This window comes from Mus caroli, unplaced genomic scaffold (assembly GCF_978045245.1).
Source record: "Mus caroli unplaced genomic scaffold, Mus_caroli_1 scaffold_6, whole genome shotgun sequence".
NCBI classification, from domain to species: domain Eukaryota; kingdom Metazoa; phylum Chordata; class Mammalia; order Rodentia; family Muridae; genus Mus; species Mus caroli.
Window position 1 is genome coordinate 94,958,373 of NW_028227261.1, and position 12,990 is coordinate 94,971,362.

The following is a 12,990-nucleotide window of genomic DNA, read 5'->3' on the forward strand; positions in this document are numbered from 1 at the left end:
AGCTCTCCGATCAACAGTATACTCTTAAGAAGACAGAGATGAGCTGGAGAAATGGCTCAGTTAGTAAAGTACCTGCCTTGCGTTGCCCAAACACCTGAGTTTGAACCCAGAAACAACATTTTAAAAAACAAACAAAAAACTGAGAGAAGATGGTGGATTTCTGTGAGTTTGGGGCCAGCCTGATCTACATAGTAAGACTCAGAAAGAAAGAAAGAAAGAAAGAAAGAAAGAAAGAAAGAAAGAAAGAAAGAAAGAAAGAAAGGAAGGAAGGAAGGAAGGAAGGAAGGAAGAGAGAGAGAGAGAGAGAGAGAGAAGGGGGGGGGGGGAAAGGAGGGAAGAAAAAAGAAGGAAAGGAAAAACAACAACAACAAAATGCTGGGCACAGGTGTCTTGTCTTAGTCACTATGAAGACACCACGACCAAGGCAACTCTTCTGAAAGAAAGCAAGCCCCCAATTAAATGTTTCTCTAGTCCCAAGTCTCAATGTCCTCTATGTTCTGCCAACAAACAGCACAGACAGCAATACCCAGCTCCCTAGTACCAACCTCTGTCTTGGTCACTGTTCTATTGATGTGAAGAGACACTATGACCAAGATAACTCTTATAAAGGGACACATTTAACTGTGGACTTGCTTACTGTCTCAGAGGTTTAGTCCATTATCATCACAATGGGAAGCATGATTGTACACAAACAGACATGGGGCTGGAGTAGTAGCCAAGAGTACCCAGATCTGCAGGCAGCAGAAAGAGAATCAAGACTGGACTTGGTGTGGGCTTTTGAATCCTCAAAGCCCCACCAGCAGAGACTTCCTTCCTCCAGCATGGCCACTCCTACTCCCACAAGGCCACACCTAACCTATAGGAGCTTATGGGGCCATTCTTATTCGAACCACCCCTGGTATGGTTGGCCAGCCAGTCTAGTCTTCTTGCAGGCCATTGAGTGACTCTTCTCAAAACAAGAAGAAAAAGATGGTGGACAGTGCCCATGACTCTAATCCCCAACATGCACCCACGTTCAACAATCTCACCAATGTGACACACACACAAAGCACATACTTGAGTATTTAACAGCAAAAAAATGGCCTAAAAAAAGGAAAGCAACAGGGTAAATTATTACGACTTTTTTTAGGCAGGATCTCCTTATACAACCTCTAAGCTGGCCTCCAGCTAGAAATCCCCCTGCCTCACTGTCCCTGGCACTGGCATTACAGGCATGTGCCACCACACACAGCTTTAAAACTAATTTTTAATATGAAAATCAATTCCTTTATGAATGGTAGACATTTTATATCAATGTATACATCAATAAAGAAGCGTATATAGAAAACATACTTTGTGATAAGACTTTTGACTGCCAGAAAGAACATAGCCAGTTGGATAAAACGCAATTTAAGTAGGATATGTACAAATCAAAAATTCATATATCAAATATGTTCACAAGTACAATATATTCATAGGCAAAATGCTATTTATAAGGCTATGCATCTTTCCTTATGTTCAAGAGAGAAGACACTTGCAAGACTAAGCTATCAGACAATGCTTATCTTTCAAGGACTGCTCTGCAGGAAACACAGGGAGACTTCAGCTAACATTTCATAGGTACATCATCAAAGGCTGGTCAAATAAGACTTGGATAAATCAGTCAATTTAATGGGCTTGTCAGCAGGGCTGATTGATGCTTTCTGGAACTGGTTGCAGAAAACAGGACTAAAGATACACAACTTCCAAGGTAAAAAGACACTGTCCAGAGAAAGAAAGAGATCATTTTAAAGGAGTCCGCTTGTTAATCTACATTTCCAAAGGCAAATCAAGGCATAACTGCTTTTACTTAAACTCGAGGAAATATGTTCACAAAAAAGTTAAAATAGTGAACTTTTCCCATAATGTTAATTTTCACTATTAGAGAAATCCACTAATGTTTTCTGAAAATGGCCAGATAAAATGAGTTTCTAAACCAAAACTGCCATGAAAACCTTAACAAACCTGTCATTGTAAAATAATTAAACCACCTTCAGTATTGGTTTATCATTTAGATATTAGATATATGATATATATCATTTAGATATCTATTTAGATCAATAGAAAAACTGATCATCTAGGTAAGATCAAAAGTGTGTGTGTGTGTGTGTGTGTGTGTGTGTGTGTGTGTATCAGAGTTCAGTTCTGCTAATTTTAAAAGACAGAAAACATGAAATTTCCAAATTTTACCCTTAACAAGATAGCCCTCATTTAAGTAAAATTGCATCAACAAACAACCGACCAAGCTGCTCAAGCTTCCAGGCCATCACAAAGCACCCCCACTACTACACTAGCTCTGCTGCTGCCCTGATCTGAGAGAAACAACTCAAGGGGAGAGGAGTTATTCTGGCTCACAGTTTAAGGGTCTGTCCATCACGGTGGAGAGGGTTTGACAGAGCAGAGCAGAGCAGAGCAGAGCAGCACACTTTAAAGCAGCCAGGAAGTAGAAAGAAGGAAGAAAGGAAGAGGCCAGAGCAAGAACACACCCCAGTGATCCACTGCCTCCAGCTGGCTTCACCTCAAAGGTTCCCACAACTCCAAATGGCACCATCAGCTAAGAACCAAACACTAAACACACCGGCCTAAGGCAAACACTTCATGTTCCGACCATAACACTAATTTAAGAGACCCTGAGAAGAAAACTGTTAACACAAGAGTCAACCAACCAAAGAGGACCGGGTGACACAAAGGAGGGACAGCTACCAGGAAAGGCCAACCTCAGACAGTCGTAGGTAGAGAAGAGGCTACATGAAAGGCTCATTTATCTCCCTTTGTGTTCTAACATGATACGCAATCAGGAAATAATGAGTAAATATCTTCCTACTACTTCACAACTTTTTATAACAGAGCCTATAACCAGACTATGGAACATTCCTTGCATTCAAGGAGCCCCCATTTCTCCTTTCTTTTTATCAATTCCCCCAGGTAAAGATACACACAGAGAGGCATGCAGACATGGTGGGGGGGGGGGGGAAGTGGGGAGGCAGAAAGCCTCTGGCCTAGGGCTCTGGCTATTGGCTCAAAACAGTATTCTCCTCAGTGTCTAAGCATTTATGAAGCTGCTATGGCAGTAAGGTTTCCTAATATCCAGTTGACCAAAGCAGACTACTAAGTAAGGAGACAAAAATATCACTACTATGAAATGTGATTTGTTTTGTTATATCAATGTAACACTTTACCATATAGTGTAGTGATGGTCACTGTGAAGAATCCACTTGGGGATATTATAAATAGTGCTATGACCATTCACTCCAGTACATTTACTTTGGCAGTATATATCTCCAAGTGAAACTGCTGAACCGTAAAGAATGCAAGTGTTTAGTTTTTTGTAGATACTGCCAAACAGCTTTCCAATTTGTTCGTTCCAATTTACATTCTCATACCAATTTGTAATTCCCACAGCAATGCAGAATTTCAGTTGCTGTATTTTCTCACACTTGCTAAATTTTCATCTTTTTTTTAATTCTAATGAGTGTACAATAGTATTTCACTTTGATTTTTGAGTGGCCATATTTAAAGGTACTTCACAAGAGCAATAAAGGGAAAAAAAATCTTGAACCACGGCTCTAAGACAACTTCCTATCCCAAGCACAGCAAGCTCATTCTAAAATATAGGCATAGTATCTTATTTAATATAACCCTGAGAAAAGAGCCAAGCTATATACTGTGAAGATAATGAACAAGAACCAAATAATAAAGCCAATAAAAGTTTACCACAAAACATGGTACAAGGCTGATACCCAGGACTTCAGTGTCTGTACTCTTAGCCCCAGGGAGGTGCAAGCTCCTTGGTTAAACAGAGAGTTAACAACAGCTTGGCTACATGAGAAGAGAAAGACAGAGACAGAAAGAATAGCACAGCTGGGGTAGAGAGTGGAGGGACATAGAGACACAAAAAAGCTAAAAATATACAATGGTTAGATGACAAAGGATACAAAGAAAATTCAGGATAGACTAAGGAAGAAAAGGACAAAGACCAGAAACACTGAAAGGGACACTAAAACTCAGTAGATACATATCACGGAAAGACCAGTAAAGGGACTGAAGGATGGGGACTAGCCAGGCATAGTGGCACACACAGCTGTCACAACATTCAGCAGAGATGGGAATCTGACTCCACAAAGTTGTCTTCTGACCTCCATATGCACAGTGTCACTCACTCATATATTCATCATACACGCATTCAAGAATAAACTATTTATTTTTAAAGTAAAGTGAGGGTAAAGAGATGGCACAGCAGTTAAGCACACTTGCTACTCTTCTGGAGGACCTGAGTTCAAGTCCCAGGACCCATGCCAGGCTGCTCACAAACTGCCTGTAACCGCAGAGCTCCAAGGGAGCCAACTCCCTCCTTAGTCCTTGATGGGTACCCTCACACATGTGGCGCGCGCGCGCACGCACACGCACACACACACACACACACACACAAATAAGCAAATAAATAAATAAATATTTTAAAAGAAAAAGTGAGGGCTGGAGAGATGCCTCAGTGGTTAAGAGCACTGACTGCTCTTCCAGAGGTCCAGAGGTTCAATTCCCAGCAACCACATGGTGGCTCACAACCATCTGTAATAAGATCTGATGCCCTCTTCTGGTGTGTCTGAAGACAGTGACATTGTACTCACATACATTAAATAAACAAATAAACAAACAGAAAAGAAAAAGTGAGGTAGGGCTGGCAAGGTGACTCGGTGGTGTGAGCTGAGTTCAATCCCACTGTTAAGAGGAGAACCCACCCCAGAAAGCTGTCCTCTGACCTCTACATGTGAGGGAACACTACACACTTAAATACAAAGTGTAGTTTTTGTTTGTTTGTTTGTTTGTTTTTCACAAATAAGCAAGTATGAGGACAATTATTTTTAAAAATGTAATTGGCCAGATATTACAGTATACTCAATCTCTGCCCAGACAGATCTGTGATTTAGAGGACAACCTATTTTACATAGCAAGTTTCAGGGTAGCTTTGGCTACATACTGACACCCTGCTTTAAAAAAAAAATAAAAAAATAAAAAAGGTATATGTATAAAAGATAAGCAAGGATGATCTAGCATGCATAACAGGGGAGCCCTCCAAATAAAATGAAAACAATAAATACAATTAATACTAAAAGTTATAATAGGTTAACATATTTGGGCCGATATAGCAAAATACATTATATATCTGGGAAAATTAACAAAAAGCAGTTAATAATCTGGCATATTGCAGTAAAAGTATTGCCCTTTCACAGTGGTGGAAAATGCCCTTTAGGTATCTAGGCAGAGATAAAGTTGCCTGTAAGAAAATCCAACCGGAGATAGAGTTCCATGGCACACTGCCCCCACAGCACACATGAGGCCTCCTGTGACAATAGTCCATTTCACCAGAATACAATGGAGTGAGATTCTGCAAACTATGATTTGTAACCAATTGCAATTCACAGCCTGGCTTACCAATCAAACCACTCTTACCAGCACAAACAGTGCTAGTGTGTTTGCATTACATATTCCCCTGGCAGCTTCTGAGATGCTCAGTTAATAACTATAATTCAGAATTATGACCTGAAAAACTAAGGTAGCTATAGCTGACCTTTCACACAAGTCTGCCCATCACTATAGTAAAGATATTTGAGCAAAGAAAGCATGAGTCAAATACAAGAATTTTTATTCAAACTATACCTTTAAAGTATAAATGCATAAACAGCTTTACTTATAAAAAGCAGTAAGTACCTTTCACATGAGTCATCTATAAGGATTTGATGAACTTCTAACAACAGTGCTGTCTAAGGGCTTGTGTTCCACATGAAGACTACAAATACACTGTTTGCTGAGAATGAGACCCAGGGCCTCATGCATGGTAAGTGCGTGCTATATCACTAGCTACACCTCCCTCCCTGTAGGTATTCAACTACAGACTTAAGAGCAATTGCAAAAGTTAGATAAAATCTTGGAAACCGTACGTGATGAATCTAGAGACTTGATTATGTACAGAAGACAGGAGTGAGGGTAAGGAAAATCACCTCCTAAATTCCCGTTTAAATGAGGTGATTAACTACAGGACGGTGCATAACTCCCTAGAAAGCAGCACAATAGTACCAAACAGACCACCAAAGGAAACAAACGTGTCCTCAGAAGTCACAAATCAGCAGCATTCACACTTCCATTGAATCTGGTCACACAATCCTCTGGTGTTCCAAAAATTTTCTAATTTAACCATTAATAACAAATATAAGAAGTGTGAATAAAGCCTTTACCTACTTTATTTTTAATCACACAGAGTTGACACATTGCTTATCTGAACCTGGTACTTCATGATAAATCAGTTAAAAAGACCCGACCCACAGCTTAGGTAGCCACAGGGCTCCTGCTGGCCACCAGCCCGGACCCAAGGAACCCATGCACAATACAGGATCAAAAGTGTCCGCATGCTGGAAGGCACATGAATGATTCTGTGGGACACTGAAGGTATACAAACGAGAGACGAACACTGCTGTCACACACAAAGAAATGTGACGAGATGTACAATCCCCCTGGCAGTGAAGCCCAGGGAGTAACTCTGGTAGTTAGCACAAAAAAACCAAACACTTCATCAGCTTCTACCTGGGCCAACAGTCTACTCCTCTCTTCAAAGCTGATAAAAACACAGACTTGCCACATTCTCAGTGATTCATTCAAATGCAAGGCCTATGTCAAACTCCACACAACAGAGGCTGAACCAGCAGCCTTGCTATTAGAACCTCTGTGCTTTGTAAAGGCACTGCTCTGTACTAGTTTGTTATAAAAGCAACTAGTAAAATATCTTACATTTATATTTATTTTCTATCTCACGCTCCTGTCTTATTTTTTTCCCTCTCAAAGTCCATTCCTTAGACTGAGGAGATATCACCAAATATGAGGAGCTGAGCTCAGAGCCCTAGCATTCATGTAAAAGTCAGGTTCAAGAGTACACGGCTGTAATGCCAATCCCTATGAGGCTGAGACAGGAGGATCATGGAGCACACTGCCCTACCAACCAAACTGAATCAATAAGATCTAAGTTCAGGAAGAAATCCTACCTCAAAAAATAAGGATGCGGAGTAACTGAGGAAGACAATATTCTTCTCTGGCCTCCACAAGTGGACACATACAAGTGTACCCACATGTTCATGTCCACCTGCACTTGCACGCACGCGTGAGCACACACACACACAAACCACACGTGTGTGCACGTACACATCACACACTCACAGAAGCACATGCACACCCCATTCTTTTAAGGTAAACTCTGGGGCTAGAGAGATGGCTCAGTGGTTAGGAGGACTTGCAGCTCTTATAGTGTTTAATTCCTAATACTCACATGGAGGCTCACAACTATCTTTAACCCCAATTTCAGGGAATCCAACTACATCTCTGGCCTCCATAGGCTTTGCACACATGTGGTACACACCATGCAGACATACACACATACATATAAAATAAAAACAAATCACTAGAAATCACTAAACAGGACGAAGTGAGTACATATGTAGGATTCCCAGTAAGTACACGTACAGGCTGTGCTAAGAATACATGGTATTCTCAGATTCATCTTTCAAGTTCTAACCACCAGCATCTTATGAAAGTAACTTACCTTTGGAGCTAAGGCCTTCAAAAGAAGTAGTTAAGGTAAAATGAAGTTGTATGGGTAGTCTAATCCATATAATCCTTCAAATGATGGACATCGTTACAAAATAAAATTAAGACATAAACAGGCAGAAGGAAACCAATCCAAGGAACCCTCAGAAGAACCCCAACCATGCAGAAGCCCATGCTTCTACCATGAAGGATTAACAGAAAGTAAACTCCTGTTTAAGTCACCCATAATGTGATGCTGTTTGGAAAGCTGTATAGAGGGAGGCCATGTCACAAATTACAAACATCCTTAACTGTCACTTAGACATAGCAAGTCCCACAATCGAAAAAGGGGGGCTTAGAGGGTTTGTCTAGAGTTAGGGTGTTTCTTTCTAGCCCTGGCTGTCCCTGAGCTCACTTTGTAGAGCAGAAAGAAAGAAAGAAAGAAAGAAAGAAAGAAAGAAAGAAAGAAAGAAAGAAAGAAAGAAAGAAAGAAAGAAAGAAAGAAAGAAAGGAAGGACAGACAAGACCTTCGCTGCGGTTTTAGTGGAGGTCTGGTTCTCTAATCGCTCCTTGTCTCTCTTCTGCCTACCAGCAGCTGCAGTATCTCTGCTTTTCATGCTGCATCTAGAGCCACAGAAGCTGGAGTTCCAGACGGGAGCAGTTAGGAAAAGAGGAAAGTCGGTCTCTGTCTTGCAGTTCTGAGGCAAAGTTCAGATAGATCAGAAGAAAAAACACCTAGATTATAAATACATCAGTGTATGATATGATTTTAATGTGTGTTTTAGAAGTTTGTCTAATACTTTTAAGTTTTTAAAGTTCTATTTCATGTGAAGTTGCATAATTTTTCTTTGAAGTATTCATGTTACTTTCTTCTTGGTATAAAAATATTTCTGATGTTCTACCTGCCCTTTGGTTCTCTGCATGATTTTGAAGTGTGTAAAATATATTTCTGAAATACACTGCTGTTGTCACATCGGCAACAGTTTCTTCAGCTACCAGCATCTCTAGTATGAGATATCAAGATCTCCCAACTGCTTCAAGTGTAAGACTTTGCAAAACAAATGAACAGTGCTAGGGAGCTCGCCTTTCTCCAGAGAAGCCTGTTAAAATGGTGTTGGCACTGGATACAAAGTAAAATCCCCAAATTTGCATTTTCACTACTTTTGCTTTCTTGACCTTTAGTTGAATTTGAGACTAAGCTTTACCAAACAACAGAATTTACACAGTCGCTAGCCAACCACAGTCCTCATTATGGAATCTATGCAGTACATTTGTTTCCTAGGAAACCGACCAGAGCCCAGACAGAGTGCAATTTCAGACTAGCCAAAGAATTCTCCAATCATGCTGGTAAATAAAGTCCATAAATCAACTAATCAGAAGCAAACTCAAGAAGTATCACAGAGCAGCTAAGCTCTGTGGAAACTTAAATCAGGAGGGGACGGACGGACGGGGCGGGGGGTGGGAGAGAAACCTGTGGGGCTTCTTCCGGTACTATGTAGATCCCTCAAGTAAATATTATGAGCAGGTTTCTTTATAAACACAAACTGTCATAAAATAAACTGTTCCAAATAAATGGCTTCTCTCCAATCTTCAGCTTCTTTATTTGACAGTATTTAGGAGGGAAAGCATCTTCAGAGCCAGCCTCATACATCTGGTACCAGGACATTAATCCAAGAATGAATTCTGCATGTCAGCAAGCAGCACGGGCTTGTGCTCTCAGTGCAGAATGACAAGACCTACAATGAGCAGCTCCTATCACACCTCTCACCAGGCCACAGAGAAGGGGGTGGGGGTGGGGGGAAGGACGGAGTGGGGGCGGGGGGGGGGGGGCTGGGGACAATACAGGCAGGAGAACATGGACACAGTCACGACCAAAAGTCTCATAGGAAAAAACAAGTCATAGGAAAAAGACAAGATGAAAAGTCACAGGTCTCTAAAGAGCAAATCTGTTACCTCACAGTTTTCTATTTTAATACACTAGTACCAAGCATAAAAGTACTGAAAAAAGCCTGTAGACTTTTAAGTCTCCCAGATTTAACTGAGGACAGTTTAGTGTTGCTTAGGAAAACAAAAAAACAGCTAAATAGCAACTTCATTTTAAAGGCTAGTTGACACAAATTTTCTGCAAGGAGCATTTACTTGTTGTAAGGTTAAAAAAAAAAATCAGGACAAAAATTAATTTATATGCCCTCATAGACACCAACTGATTATATATATATGTGTGTGTGTGTGTATACATATACATATATATATGCGCTACTCTGGAATGCTTCTGATTACACCATTATTAGTAATACAGAAAAAAAATTAGCATTGACACACCAGTTCAAAAAGAAATGAAAAGGCAAGGTATTATCTCTCAGCCAGCACAGATAAAGGCACAATGTGCCAGCACAGCCCTGGCACTGTGAACTTCCCCCCACACTTCACAGAGATGCTTTGTTAGTCTTATCGCTGCCACTGATGGTCTAATAAATACATAAACAAGCAATTCAGTTTGCTAGCCTGTCTTCTTTAGTATTTCAACCTGTGCCAAAGAGCTGCGACTCTGACGCTGTTCTAGAACTCTCTGTTCCTAATAACGACAGACCCAATTCAAGACTCCTCTTTAAGCTTTCTATAAAAGAGGCTAGAAAGGTTTAGGCCAGGGTGGACCAGAGCTACACACTAAGCTCTGTCCCTTTGTATAGTTTAAATCCATTTACCTAATCTAGACCGGAAGTCACAACAAAACCTGATCAACTATGGTAGATGAAGCTGCTTCTAGATATTCTAGATATCAAGTGTGTATAAATGTATATAGTCTGATAACTTATAAAAATTCGGTATACAATATCATTAATCTAATGTAACTGGGGCAAGAATCTAGGGTAAATTTTTCTCTCACAAAAAAGTCACTATTTTAAGCATATTAAATTCTTTTATGAGAAAAATAGGGTACTTGAATAAAAGTACACTGAATTGTATTTTTTCTTAAAATTTTAACAACTTAATAGAAATTTAAGGAGCTTTCATACTATAGTATTTTTCCCTTCAAATTTAGATTTTCTTTTTAAAGGAATCTTCCATTTTCTCCAAATGGCTGTTTAGTGCTCCTCAAAACTATTAAAAACAAAAACAAAAACCATTCCCAGGTAACAGTCAGACTTATGTATGTCAATATGAATTCTCACAGTAGACAAAAATAAAGTTTCTAAAAGTGAGGAACAAACAGATTAACATAGGGCATAACCCAATACCTACATTGAAACGTGAGTCAGTGAAATGAATTTTATGAATGCTTAATGGACTTCATTTATTATTTGATCATTTATGAACACATAGCAACTATTCACAAAGTAAGCCAGCTAATCAAACAAGAAAAATCAGAGCTACTACCTTCCACCTTTCAAAACACTGTATCTAACGTACAACAACCCAACCCTTGGTTTGTACGCATGTAAGGAATAAATGTATCATGTAAAATAAGGAAATACCGCTGGGGAAAAAAAATCACTTCTAACATCACGTTCTCTTCATATGCTATGAAAAAAAAAAATCTCCTATCTTAAAACGGAAAACAAAGGTTTTAGCCTGCATGGAAAGACTATCATTGTTTTACTCTCTAATGCAAGCCCTACCGTAAAAGCTGTCACTACATGACACTCCAGTTAACTGTTTAGTAGGTAGACTACTCTATCGGTGATAATCCTAACGACCACAAGAAAAAACTTTACTCCAAAACTTCAAAACAATTTCTTTAAAAATATTTAAAAAAAAAAAATCAGCCATGTTCGATTTTCTCCATTTAAGTCACTGCCTGACCTTTAACATTTTAAATTAAAGTCAGCCGTAAGAAAACCACAAACATTTTTTGTTTGTTTGTTTGTTTGTTTGATCTGATGTGTTTGTTGCTGGTCAGCTCAACCTCCTCTCTCCAGGACACTAGGTTTCTTGATCTATTTGATAACAAACCCAAATCACTGTGCGCAGCCTCAGATTGGGGGGAGCTTTTGGGAGAAAGCCCTCCTCCGTTAGAAACAATAAATAAGGGAGCAAAGCGCCGCACGTTCCTTTACACGCCCCACACGCACCTCCCGGTACCTCCGGACAGCCCAGCTAGTCCGGCAGAGCCCCGAGGTGTCTCAGACTCTGCAACTAGCTAGGCAGACCGTTCCTCCTCCGTCCCGCCCTCCTGCCCAGCTCGGGGGACGCCGGCGCACCGACAGTCCCCGCCAAGACGCCGCCGGCCGCGAACCGGTGCGCGCCCGGCTCTGCGCCCGCAGACCCCTCCGCCCCTAGCGCCCTCCCGCCTCGCTGGCCCGGAGCAGACAAAAGGAAGGTTCTGAGGGTCACGGCGCGGCCGCCCACACACAAAGAGGCCCCGCGCCCGCGTGCTCCCCAGCCCCGCGCGGGCTCTCACCCACCTGCAGGTGTCTGTGCGTCTGTCCATAGGAACGCGGGCGGTGGGGCCTGCGGGAGCCCGGCGGCCCGAGCTGGACGGGGAGGGACGGCGGGACGGAGGGCGGCAGCACCACAGCCGGAGGCCCCGGGGCCGGAGTCGGTGAAGCGGGAAGGGCGCCCCACGGGCTGCGCGGCGGGTGACGGCGGTGGTGCGATGAGGGGGGGCGCAGGCGCCAGCCTGGCTCGGCCACCGGCGCGCGCCGCTCCGTGCGCCCCGGGCTCCGCGCGCCCGGCTTGGAGCGCGGGGGCGGGGCCGCGCGGGGCGGGGCCGCGCGGGGCGGGGCCGGAGAGGGGCGGGGCGGGGGCTCGGACCCCGGCTTCAGCCGGCACCGGAAGCGCTCCTCAGGCGGCGGGACCTACAGGAAGTGTGTAGCGACGCCCGCGGAAGGCGCTCGACCCGCGGCGCTCGCTGCCCTGAGGGGGCGCGGGCCAAGCTCCTGTCAGCGACGCGTGCAGCCCCGAGCCGGCCGAGCTCGGCCCCCGTCGCTCCGACAGGTACAGAACCCACGCACGGTCTGTGCCACTTTCCACGCGTGTCCGCTGTCCTGGCCTCCACGCACTTCAGCCTAAACACTTGAAGTAAGCAGAGCTTGGTCGCGTTAGAGGTGTGTGACGCCTCAGACAGAGTTGTGCAGGGTGGCCTGGGACCCGCAGTGTACTTACTCCATAGTGTCCTAATGCCCCACCGCATCACATCCACACACACATCTAATAAACTGGAGTTCCCAGGGAAAAAATAAAATAAAGAATGTTGCAAGGTGTTAAAGATTCTACACGGCTTAATAATTTATTTATTGCCTACCCATCAAACTTAATACCCTCATGACCTAGGAAACTCTTTAATATGTCTTTTTAGCAGTGGCTAAAAAAGTGGTTAAGAGCACTGGCTGCTCTTCCAGAACACCAAGTTGATTCCCGGCTGTATGTCACAACAGTCTGGAGTTCAGTCCCCACGGTACG

At 42.6% G+C, this 12,990-nt stretch overlaps 1 protein-coding gene across 3 annotated transcripts in view; it reads right to left on the reverse strand.

Annotated features, from left to right (window-relative positions):
- Kiaa1958 (KIAA1958 ortholog) overlaps positions 1-12,225 on the reverse strand; it is a 134,950-nt gene extending 122,725 nt beyond the window's left edge. For all 3 annotated transcript variants that reach the window (XM_021159964.3, XM_029476265.2, XM_021159963.2), the window contains exon 1: positions 11,994-12,225. The gene's annotated coding sequence lies outside the window, so the exon portion shown is untranslated. The remainder of the gene's footprint in view (positions 1-11,993) is intronic.
- Between the last annotated feature and the right edge of the window lie 765 nt (positions 12,226-12,990).